The sequence below is a fragment of the Podarcis raffonei genome, chromosome 15, assembly GCF_027172205.1.
Source record: "Podarcis raffonei isolate rPodRaf1 chromosome 15, rPodRaf1.pri, whole genome shotgun sequence".
Taxonomy (NCBI): domain Eukaryota; kingdom Metazoa; phylum Chordata; class Lepidosauria; order Squamata; family Lacertidae; genus Podarcis; species Podarcis raffonei.
Genome location: NC_070616.1, coordinates 20,866,313 through 20,879,028, shown reverse-complemented (window position 1 = coordinate 20,879,028; position 12,716 = coordinate 20,866,313). Strand labels below are relative to the sequence as shown.

Here is a 12,716-nt window from a genome sequence, read left to right as displayed (position 1 = left end):
GCAGCACAACATAAAATACCCGCTGCTCTGTTAAGACTGTTCAGCTAACTGTCATAACTGTACCAACTGCAAATAACTACCTCAGTCATAGGGAATCACAGTTTGACAGCTCTTGAAATTAACCTTTTACATGTGCATTTGGGGATTGGGGGAAATTTGTGGAATATTTGAAAAACTCTTGTATCCAAAGTTTGTTGCAGGGTTAACATAAAACCAGCAGTTAAACATATTATGAAAAGAAACAAAAGAATAGCTTAAAGGTGGATTCATGTATACAATGCAGTTTTAAAAAATGAAAATGAAAGCACAAAGGGTGGGATATGTCTATGGGAAATTTATGCAATTTGTGTGTTTGTGATTTGTATGTCGGTAAATTTTTGAAAAACTGAAAAATAAAATTTATTTTTTAAAAAATATGCATTTTGGATGCTAACATCCCACAGCCTGGAGTTGCTAAATAACAACAACAACAATGCAAATCATAGAGTCCACATAGAAAGCACAGTGTGCTTAAGGGGGGTTTCTCACAAATACCCCCTCTCTCTCTGCTGCCTGGATAGGTGCACCCCCTCAGTGTCCCCAAGGTGTTTTGGTGGGTTTAAACCAGCCAAAACAAACTGAGCATCCAAGAAAAGGGTGTAGCTAGGAAGGATTAATTTGCTCCAGAGGCTAGTCTGTTAGGGCAAATGAGGCACAGCCCTCCAACCTCAGTCTGCCCGCTCTTTGCAACGGGCATCGTTTTCCAGCTGCAGTTCCCCAACTATCCCCTTATATATAGTAGACCATGCAAGCTATTGATTATGGGTACAAGGGGCACTAGAACTATTAAAGGTGGTTAAATGAGACTTGGCCATCAGGGAATTGCAAAACAGTTTTTAATACTGTATTAAAGCTTTGCCATTAACCTTTTTGCTCCATCGTTATAGGCTGGAAATTATAATGTGCAGAAGCAGGTGAGTCGAAGCAGGCAAAATGGTCTTGGGCTGCCTCTATGCACATAAACCTGTACCCAGGAAGAGTGGGTGCTGGTTCTCTTCACCAGGCAACTGGAAACTGTAACATAGCTCTGTGGCAGAGCAGATGCTTTCACACAAAAGGTCCCAGGTTTGATCCCCAGCATCCTTAGTTTGAAAGATCCCAGATAGGTAGGCTAGGAAAAGCGCCTTTGATTGAAACCTTGGAGAGCCTCTGCAAATCAGAGTAGGCAATATTAGTCTAAATGGATCATCTAAGGCAGCTTCCTATGTTCAAATCTTAATATGATCTCAAGAATCATGTGGTTGCAAGGCTTCATGGCTGCACGATTCCAGGTAGGGGTTCATACATTTGAGTATTGCTTCTAAAAAAATTCCCTGCACAGGCATAAACTATCTCAAGAAAGAGTGTTCAAATTACCCTTCTTCCTGATGCATTTTTCTATGTAAAATGAGAATTCAGAGAAGACTGGAGGATCTTCTCCCCTCACAGCTTATATAGGAAACTGCCCAGTGAATGTTTTTGCATTAGCCATGATTTAGCAAGGTATATACTGATATGCGGGTGGCGCTGTGGGTAAAACCTCAGTGCCTAGGACTTGCTGATCGCATGGTCAGCGGTTTGAATCCCCGCGGTGGGATGAGCTCCCGTCATTCGGTCCCAGCTTCTGCCCACCTAGCAGTTTGAAAGCACCTGTAATGGTTATAGGGGTTGCTTGTGCGTAAGTTGCCGCCACTCCTGGCTAGGTTGCCTGGTTAAACCTTTTCTGTCTGGACAGCCCTTCACTTCGTGGCTGTTTCAGTCGCTAGCAGAATCCGTCAGTGGACGTTTCTTGAACCTCTTCCAGCACAAAAGTTCTTTGACGCCAAGTCTCCGCCTACTCTCCCTGCGCGGAAGTCTTCTGTGCAGGGTGGGTGTGGGTAGCGGAGGACCCGTGCTCTCCCTGCTGGTCTCCGGCGAGGAGTCCTGGAGCCCCTCGCCGATTCCCCCATCTGCCCCCCTTTATCCCTGGTGTTACGCTGATTTCCTTCGCCAGCCGATGAGCTGTCTCTCTCCCTACTGGGCCCTTCTCCAGCGTCGCTTGGGAGCCTTGCCTCCGCCGCTGGCTCCGATGGCAGTTCCCTGACAGCACCCTTAAGTGCAAGTAGATAAATAGGTACTGCTTTATAGCGGGAAGGTAAACGGCGTTTCTGTGTGCTGCGTTGGTGCTGGCTCGCCAGCTGCAGCTTCATCACGCTGGCCACGTGACCCGGAAGTGTCTTCGGACAGCGCCGGCTCACGGCCTCTTGAGCGAGATGAGCACGCAACCCTAGAGTCGGACACGACTGGCCCGTACGGGCAGGGGTACCTTTACCTTTTATACTGATATGAATTGACAGTTGTGATGGCACATGGATTTTTTTCTAATTCATTTGTATTTGGTGAAACCTGTTCTAATGTAGGGATGAGTGCATGTGTCCATTTTGGTATTTCTATATAATAAAAATGTAAAAATGTCATCATGCAGCCCCTATTGGAGGATATACATGGGTTTGCATTAGGTTGAAGCTTGGATGGGAGCATCTGCCCCCATCCATACTTGGAGTCTGAACTCACCTACACTCATGTTTGGGCCCTGTTTGTGGGTTTCCCACAGGAATCTGGTAGGCCATGGTGAGAACAGGATACTAGGCTAGATGGGCCATTGGCCAGAACCAGCAGAGCTCTTCTTATGTTCTTACACAAGGGTATTTCAGCAGAAAAATCATTGTGGAAACGGGTTTGGGGTGTGTGGAATCTATTTGCACTCTGATGACGTCACAATGGATGCTTTTGGAATTTCAGAATGCATTAGCCATGTTCCCAAAGGGAGGCCTCATTGACAGGAAGGCGGACATGTAATCCAGAAGTGGTGGACCAAAAACAGATTTCTGCCACCTGCTCAAAGGTCAGAAGCACTGAGAATTATGGCCACTAATTAACTCCGCCACACACTGAAACATTAATATAGGCCGCAGCCTGTTGAGTCTGACTCGTCAGCTCTGCCCCTATATCTTAATATTGAGAGGGGGAATTATAAAAATGTAATGAGAAAGCGCTGAAATATGAAAGTCTTGTAATGATGAAATATAACAACCCATAATGAAGAAAAAGCAGCAGCAATTTTTTAAAAAAAAAATTCAATTCTTCTGAAAGATAGAAAGGGAGTTGGGGGTGGGAAGAAAGCATTGCCTGAAAATGAGTTTTACTTCCTGACTGTTCCAAACCTTCCAAAAAAAGCAATTACTGTTGGGCTGGCATTGCCTTTCTGCACATTAATTCCCCATTATGAGTAAAATTAATGGGTTTTGAAAACGCCTTGTCCTTCACATGAGCTATGCTCTTCATTACTGGGGCTAATAATCCACCTGAGATTGGAGGCCATTGCCCAGAGCTTCTCTAGCCTGCTTTACTACAAAATGTGGAAGGAAGCAGGACTTAGATCAAAGAGCTTGTGTCTTCCTTCCTTTTTCCCCACCCCACCCAAGTGGGTCAGAAACAGAGGCTTCCTATTGTTTAGTAATATTGTTATTTGTTAACTATGGAACTCACCCCCACAGGAAGCAGAGATAGCTACCAACCTAGATTGCTTTGAAAGAAGATTAAACAAATTCATGGAGGACATACCCACAAGTGTCCCATTTTAAGCAGGACATCCCAGATCACAGAAACCAATTCCGGCTTCTGTTTGGTTCCCAGAATGTCCCATTTTTTGGTCCAGTGCTCTGATGTGAGTCCAGAGCATCACTCACTCTGGTGCAAGTCAACAGGATTGTGCCAGAGCACTGAACCAAAAGGTGCTCTGGTGCAACCCTGCTGACAATCACCAGGACGCCTTCTGGTCCGGTGCCCTGGCAATAATTCGTAGGGTTGTGCAACAGTGCCTTCCTTTCAGCCAAGCTTTCCTCCCTCCCACTCAGGGTTCCTGACACCTACACAGAAATACAATTTTTCTCTTACCTTTGCAGGGGATGAATATAGTCCTGGGAAGTGGAGGAATGATGCCCATTCTTGCTCCCCGCCTCTTGACCACCTGCTCCAGCATCTGACTGCCGACCCCCTGATAGTATGCTGAGCCAAACCTCACTTATTGCTTCCAGCATAGCACCATGTCCTACCAGACCTAAAAGGATGCCTGGCCCACTTCCAGTTAATCCAGTTCCCCTAAGGTTGACTCCTTGGTTGATACACCAGGAAAAGACAGTTCTCTACTCTGAAGCACTGCCTCTGCTCTCTTCCCCTCAAAGGACCATCCCCAAATCAAAGGGATGAAGTAGTCTTGACAGTCTGTGTTAATTTGTTTCAGCTTTTTGTCATGGAGGGTTTTGCTTTATGGCTGCTTTCTGACCAACCTAAATCCTGATTGAAGCAGCGTCAGATTCTGAGTGCTTGGAGAAATGTTTCATCACTAATTGCCTGCCAGTATCAAACTCTCACCCTGATCGTCAACAGGCAGTGGTTGTTAATATCCTTTCATTAAACGCTCACTGTGTCTTAGCCACCAGCAGTTCTGGTACAAAGAAGACTCTTGTCCTTAGGAATCAGAGCAGTAAGGGGGTGTTTTGAGGAAGGCACCAAGTGATAGCCATCCTCATCTAACTTAGATGCACCCAGGGGATCTTTAAGACTGAGGGATATATAGGTACCCAGCCAACATGGCTGCTGTTTGTTCATGGTTAACAGGATGTCTTTGTGAGACATGAGTCCAGGACAGAAGTTGAACCAGGACTTCCATCTAGCATTAGTCAGCTGACTCCATGGGCCAATCCCTATCTACAAGGCCCAGAAAAGTCTTACTTTAAAAGCTTTCTTTTCAGTCCAAGCAGTTTGACTCTGGTGTGAAGATACTATTTCCCTTTACCTTGGATGATGACTTGACATTTGACTTTATACCTGCCTCTGATCCTTATTTGCTAGCCTGAACTGTGACACCAGCCTGGCCCACCTGGACTAACAGCCAACTGTGTTCTCTGCATCTTAAATGCACATGGCAGCATATACAACAAAGGATCAGGAGCTGGAGGGTGGCCTGACATGCACTGCAAATTACCCGCATCGCAAAACACCGCTCTTTTTCATCCTTGGAGGCTGGCAACAAAGGCAATATGCATCCAGGCAGTGTTAACAGCTGTCTGGACTATCCAAATTGTTCCAGCCGATAGGATTTTGCCTTCCATGGCTATCAGTTCAAAGCGTGTTGCCATCATGGAATGGTGAATTTCAGAGCTTTTTTAAAAACAAAAACAAATAAACCTCCTTGGTTCTCTGAAGCATTTTGCTGTGCTCTGAATTTGCACTTCAGACAAACAAAGGCCACATTCACCCCATACCTTCTAAGCACTAAGCTACCACTTCCAGCTGTAATGGGTTCCCCCAAAGAATTCTGGGAGCTGCTAGGGAGACCCTCTTCTCTTTATTTCCAGAGTGGTTATAAGGCTGCCATACGTCTGGAATTTTCCGGACATAGATGGGATTCGACCATCAGAAACAGTGTCTGGGCAGAAATCGCTGGAATGTCTGGGAAAATCCACACGTATAGCAACCCACACTGGAAGCGTATATCTTGGAGAATTTCCTTTAAAATAGCTCAAAAACTTCATTTTGTTGTTGAGATTTTTCACTTTCTGAAATATGGCAACCCTATTGAATAATCAGGGAATGCTGAGAATTGTAGTTCTGGGAGGTGGAATAGGGGTATTGTTACAGCTCGCAGCACCCTTGACAAACTACAGCTCCCACAATTCTTTGGGGGAAGCCATGACAGTTTAAAGTGACATCATAGCACTTTAAATGTCTTTTTTTTAAAAAAAAATATTTATTAAAGTTTTAAAGGTTACAGAAAGAAAAAAGAAAAAACACCATTTTAAACAAAAACAATACAACACATCACAATAAGGGGGGGGAAGGATGAAAAAAAGAAAGAAAAAACAGAAAAATAAAATCCATTTAAAAAGAAACAAAAAAAATACAGCGAATCTTCCCATAACTTATCTTTCATTAGCTTATTTCCTTGACCTCCTCACACCTCCCTTTTTTGTATTCTAGTTCGATTATCTGTTTCAGCAAATCCTTTCCATCTTTTCAGATTTTTGTCCTGTAATTTATCTTAATATAATGTAACTTTACTTTCCCTCCTTTCACCAATTAACAGTCAGTTTTTCCCAAATCCTTTATAACATTTCTGCTAAAGCCACATAACATCATTCCAACATCCTTCTAACATTCATTCATTTTACAATGTTTATGTAAATAGTCTTTAAATTTCTTCCAATCTTCCTCCACCGACTCTTCTCCCTGGTCTTGGATTCTGCCAGTCATTTCCGCCAGTTCCATGTAGTCCATCACCTTTATCTGCCATTCTTCCCGGGTGGGTAGATCTTGTGTCTTCCAGTACTTTGCAATAAGTATTCTTGCTGCTGTTGTGGCATACATAAAGAAAGTTCTATCCTTTTTTGGCACCAATTGGCTGACCATGCCCAGGAGAAAGGCCTCTGGTTTTTTCAGAAAGGTATATTTAAATACCTTTTTCATTTCATTATAGATCATCTCCCAGAAAGTCTTAATCCTTGGGCATGTCCACCAAAGGTGAAAGAATGTACCTTCAGTCTCTTTACATTTCCAACATTTATTATCGGGCAAATGGTAGATTTTTGCAAGCTTGACTAGTGTCATGTACCACCTGTAGATCATTTTCATTATATTCTCTCTTAAGGCATTGCATGCCATAAACTTCATACCTGTGGTCCATAACTGTTCCCAGTCAGCCATCATAATATTATGTCCAACATCTTGTGCCCATTTAATCATGACAGATCTCACCGTTTCATCCTGAGTATTCCATTTCAACAGCAAGTTATACATTCTTGACAAGTTCTTAATTTTAGGATCTAGCAGTTCTGTTTCCAATTTTGATTTTTCCACCTGGAAGCCAATTTTTTTGTCCAAGTTATATGCCTCCATTATCTGGTAATAATGAAGCCAGTCTCGCACTCTATTTTTTAATTTTTCAAAACTCTGCAGTTTTAATCTGTCTCCCTCTTGTTCCAAAATTTCCCAATATTTCGGCCATTTGGCCTCCATATTGAGCTTTTTCTGAGCCTTCGCTTCCATTGGTGACAACCACCTTGGGGTTTTATTTTCAAGCAAATCCTTATATCTTATCCAAACATTAAAGAGTGCTTTTCTGACAATATGGTTTTTAAACGCTTTATGTGCTTTGACCTTGTCGTACCATAAATATGCATGCCACCCAAATACATTGTTAAAACCTTCTAAATCCAACACGTCAGTGTTTTCAAGAAGCATCCATTCTCTCAGCCAGCAAAAAGCGGCTGATTCATAATAAAGTTTTAAGTCTGGCAGGGCAAATCCACCTCTTTCTTTAGCATCAGTTAATATCTTAAATTTTATTCGAGGCTTCGAAGAAGCCATAGCACTTTAAATGTCTGGCTTGCAAGATGAGCTGATGTATAATGGTGTGTCATGGTCCTTTTCATTTCATTCTCCTCTCAGTGGCACAGCATCAGAGAAGATGAACAGTGACCAGATGCTTGGCACCTCTTCCTGCTCCTCCTCCCCACTGCCCTTCATCATGCCACGCCAGTAGAAGATATTTCACCATTAAATGGAGAGTCAGAATGAACATCCAGCTTCTGCTTCATTTGTGGGAACGATATTGTGCAGTCAGAAATGGACATCTGGCGGAGGAGTGTCAATCTCCCAGTCAGGGAAGCAAAAGGACTCAGCTAAACTATTTTCCCAAGAGATTCAAGCTTGGGGAAGCCTAATTGCCAATGCAGAGGTCTGATGGAAGACTGTCTGTTAGAAATGGCCTCTGTCAAGCTGATCTGTTCAGGAAGGGTGATATTGACAAAGGCTTTAGTCTTCTTTGCTCCCTTCCCTCCTTGAATGTTATTTTTACTTTCCATGGGAAGCCCATGGGCAAAGATGTGTACGTTTACTTACTCTATGGGCAGTGCCTAGTGCTTGAAATATCAGTATAATTAGTATCTGGGTTCTAATCTCAGCTCAGTCCTGAAGTTAAGAACTGGATCAGGACAATGGCCCATCTAGTCCAGCATCACCATGGCCAACCAGATCCCTCAGGGAAACTAGCAAGCAGGACATAAGCACAAGAGCATTGTCTCCTCCTGTGGTTTTCACCAACTGGTACTCAGAGGCTTTCTACCTGGGCAGTGAAGGCAGAATGTAGCCGCTGAGGCTAGTGGCCACTGCCAGCCTCACCCTTCATGAATTTGTCTAATCCTCTTTTAAAGCAGGACCTGAGTGCTACACTTCTCTCTCAACTTGTGATTCCCCACAACTGGCATCCAGAGGCATATTGCCTCCAACAGTGGAATTAGAACATAGCTATCACGTTTAACAGCTCCAGATATTCACTGAGTGTGGGTGACCACCTTTTCTCGATTGCATCACTTTAGATGGGGGGGGAATCACATGCTTGGATGGTGTCTAGTGGTGAAGAAGAAAGATGAAGGCTCTCTTGGTCTGTATATTTTGTGTTTGAGGAAGCAGGATGCAGCTGGGGGAAAGGTGGGTTCTATGAAAAAGTGAATTATCAAATGGAAGTTTGGGAGATTTTCATTTGTACAAATAAGGCAAAATGTCAAGCTGTCACTGTGAAGTACAATATTCTATCAGTCAGTAAAATCACTGTGATGTGCATGTTAAGGATTATACAATTTTTAGAAAAGAAAAGAAAGAACATCCAGGCAGCCCTGCAGGTCTTATCACAATTGGGGTCTCAGGTTGAAAAAATGAAACACATTAATCCATACAAGACCGGGGGCACATTTTGCACAAAGAGCTGATTCCCCATAGATTTAAAAGTGGGCTTTTTAGTACAGGAGACTGTTTCACGTGGAGGACTTTCCCCTGACTTTTCTTCCATTTGGAAATATATGAAAATATTGCCAATTCAAAACACAACAGAAATTAGGAAGAGTCCTGTTGGATCAGGCCAAAAAACACAACAGAAATTAGGAAGAGCCATGCTGGATCAGGCCAATAGTCCAGCATCCTGCTCTCACAGTGGCCAAACAGGTACCTGTGGGGAAACCCCATTCAGGACCCAAACGCAAGAGCCCCCTCCTCTCCTGTGGTTTCTATCAACTGGTAGCTTGACCGTGGAAGCAGAGCAAAGCTGTCAGTAGCCCTCCTCCATGAATTTGTCTAATCCTCTTTAAAAGCCACCCAGGTAGGTGGTCATCAGTGTCTTCTGTGAGAGCAAGTTCCATAGTTTAAGCTCTGTGCGCAGAAGTACTTTCTTTTGTCTGCACCGAATCTTCCAACATCCAGCTTTTTATAAAGTTCTATCATGTCACCTCTTACTCACCTCTGCTTTATACCAAAAAGTTCCAGACATTGCAACCTTTCTTCACAGGGGAGTTTCTCTGACTCTTTGATCATTTTGCCTGCCCTTCTGTGAAGCTTTTGCTGGGATTTTCACAGTGTTGCTGTTGGCATGATAATTACAAGCCAACAACAGCCTCTTGCAACTTTGACAGCAAGTGTGGGGGTTCGGGGGGGGAAAGGTGATGGGGGGATTTAAATCTTGCCTTACCCATGAATTCATCAGATCACTGCTCCTCAGCCTCAGTGCTCCCAACTGTGATGTGGGGATAATGCCACAGACTTACATACCTTAGACGTATCTATGGAGACCTTTGTGATGCTCCCAGGTGTGTTGCTTCTTAGACAATGGGCTGTGACATTCAGGATTGACACAGGAAATTTACTTTATTTGGCTGCAACATTTACAGATCCTTGATAAGGCTTTTAATGCATGTCTGCAGTGGGGCTGCTCCTAGTCCAAATGAAGAGAGGGTTTGGAGGCTGGGATATTCTTAAGGGGACAGTGAGTAGTTAATTCGTTGTGCTGGGATGCAGCACATCACAGCACAGGCAGCTAATGTGGGATCCAACTCCCTCAAGCCTCAGCCAGCATCATTGGGAATGATGTGAGTTGTAGTCCAACATGTTGGAGGGTACCACACTGGCTGCCCCTGAACAAGAGACTTCTGGAGTTATTTCTGTTCTTTAATGAGAGTGGCACCTGTAAGATACAAAACAGCTCCTGGTGTTCTCAGTCTATACACCACAGAGAGGTATACTATAAATATTTGGTTTAACAAATGCAAATGTGGAAGAGATCCCTGGGGGGGGGGGATGAGGATAGAAGGCAGATTGAGCTGTTAGCTGCCCATCCCTTATCAGTGGTATCCTTTGATAATCCATTCTTCTTCGATATCCATCCTTTGCACTACTATTCTTTTGCTCCCATCTTTTATCTCCTTGTAATATGAAGCCAAGTCAACAGCTAGCCACGGAGCAGAGAGAGGAAGCTGGGAGGTGATATAAAATCTCAGCAAGGACCAGTGTTTTCAGTGCCAAACATATTTACAAAAGGATGTTCCTTCAAGATGAGGCTATTCTGCCTTCCCCTGTCTCGTTTGCTCACTCACACATGGAGTCCATGCAGAAAGAGATTGTAAAGCAAACCATCGAGTAGATAAACATAGCCAAACCATCACCAGTGACAAATTAAAGTTTAGTAGATGTGAATTGTTAGGGGTCACAATGAGGTCTGAATCCACATTTCTTGAAGTAAAACTTGGTTTCTGAAGTCTGACGGTTCCCTGGTTTGTCCTCAAAGACTGCAACCACTGTTCCAGCTCTGCCTTTTGGGCCAGAGGTGAAACAAGAGCTGGACCTTGGGGCTAAAGTCCAGGACTCCACAATCCAGGGTAGGATTGCCAGTCTTTTAGGTCAGTGGGAACTTCAAGCTTGGTTGCTGATCCCTATGGAGCATATGTACTTTCAGTGTTACCATAGCTGTGTGGGAATCACTTTTTCTATGTAGTAAAATGCTTGAATGGCCCAACCAAGTGGTTGGGTTCTGATCATGGTCCTCACAGTGTTTGAAGGGTCTTAAGTGGGGAACCTGAGTTTGCTTCAATTCATTGTATCAAAGGGTGCTTAGCAGAAGGATTGAGAGCTAGAAGTCTGCAATCATATGCCCTTGCAGCTTTGTCAAGTACAGAGGAGGAGGTGGCATTTCGGAGACTGTTAATTGTAGGGAATTGATAAGTCCCTGCAGATCGTCATTCAGGTAGCTTTGCAAACCAGTGGGAAATGAGTTTCTTGCTTAGCTTAGCTTCACTTGGTACCAGCCTGCACATGAGGAAACTGGAATGAGCTTTATTAATGCCTTCAACTGGATAATCCATCATCCCCTCAACAATGCATTTCTGACAGTTAATTAGATGCCACACAGTGGAATCACTAAGGCCGTGTTTGGAATAGTAATCCCTTACTGAATGACAGACCATGCAAGCCATCTCGCCAGCATCAGACCTTGGACATCTTAAGTGCTTTTCATCCCTGAAGTCTTTTTAACCGTGTTTGGTAAATATTTCTGCTGCCTCTTTCCAAATGGCTTCATTAGCAGCGAGGGGACAGGACTTAGTTCACTGGAAGCAAGCCAGGAGTCATTAACACTATGAAATTGTCTACTCAAAGATGTGGCAACAACCAGTAGGCGCCATGGCTTTTGAAATGGGGTTGGACAAACCCACAGCAGATAGGTCTGTCAATAGCTATCTGAAGAGAGCCTCCATGTTCAAAAGCATTATAATTCTATGCACCAGAAAGTAGGGGCAAACTACAGGATACAGACCTGTCAACATTGTGTCCTAGGGTTCTAGATCAGTATAGTGAAGCTGTGTACCGTCCTCCACCAGTGCTGGTCTCCAGTTCCCATCAGCCTCACCTGATGGTTGGGGATTATGGGAATTGTAGTCCAAAAACACCCAGAAGGCTCCAAGTTCCCCATCCTTGTTCTGAAGGTATATTGGTGGCTTCAATTGGAAACAAATTATTACATGCCAGGTGCTAAGTGAATGAGTTTGCAGCTGGCATGTTTTCAAAGACGGGTGTGGAGCCTCTGGCCCAGATACTGAATGTGGCCCTCAAGACCTCTCTATTGGCCCTCCTAACTCTCCCCAACCCACACACACACACACTGGCCCTGCTTTGCCTCCCAATGGTTTTTGCCAGGCTGGAATGCATCCTTGAGCTCAGATGATTACTTCTTGCCTGTCTGGATGGAGGATACAGAGGTGGGAGTGTGCGTATGTTCAAACGAGCCTACTATATGATGTTTTTATATGTTTTGGAAGCCGTCCAGAGCAGCTGGGGCAACCCAGCCAAATGGGCAGGGGTTAAATAATAAAATTATTATTATTATTATTATTATTATTATTATTATTATTATTATACAAAGGTAACATTTGCATTAGCTGCTCGCTTAGGGCTTGTCCACTCTTGCATTTGCCCCATGGCTAGAAAGCACATGTCCAAGTGATTTTGTGTTTGCCTTGCAGCTTTCCCCTGGAGAACATGCTGTTTGCCACTGAATCAGAACAAATGGAAAATTCAATTGCTATTTGGTCCAATTCAGCAGTAAACCACAGCTTATCCTGGAGGAAAGCAGCAGCAAACAGAGGTGTAGATGAACCCCCACTTCTGCCTCTGGCTCCACCTACCATTGGTGTAGAGCCCTCAGATGGCTACCCTAAAGGGGATGTAAAAGGGTTGTTGCCCATTTTTTCCACAAACGCCTTGTGTGATATTTACAAGTCTGCAGGGAGCTGACAGCATAAAGCTTTTCTGCCACTGCCCTGGATGTCCATGCAGTGCCA

The 12,716-nt window shown here is 43.9% G+C and overlaps 1 long non-coding RNA gene across 1 annotated transcript; it reads left to right on the top strand.

The window, feature by feature from the left end:
* The first annotated feature begins 2,407 nt into the window (after positions 1–2,407).
* On the top strand, positions 2,408–7,654 carry LOC128402818 (uncharacterized). The gene is made up of 2 exons (XR_008327780.1): positions 2,408–2,902; positions 7,507–7,654. It is a non-coding gene; the product is annotated as an uncharacterized LOC128402818 (long non-coding RNA).
* Positions 7,655–12,716: the final 5,062 nt, after the last annotated feature.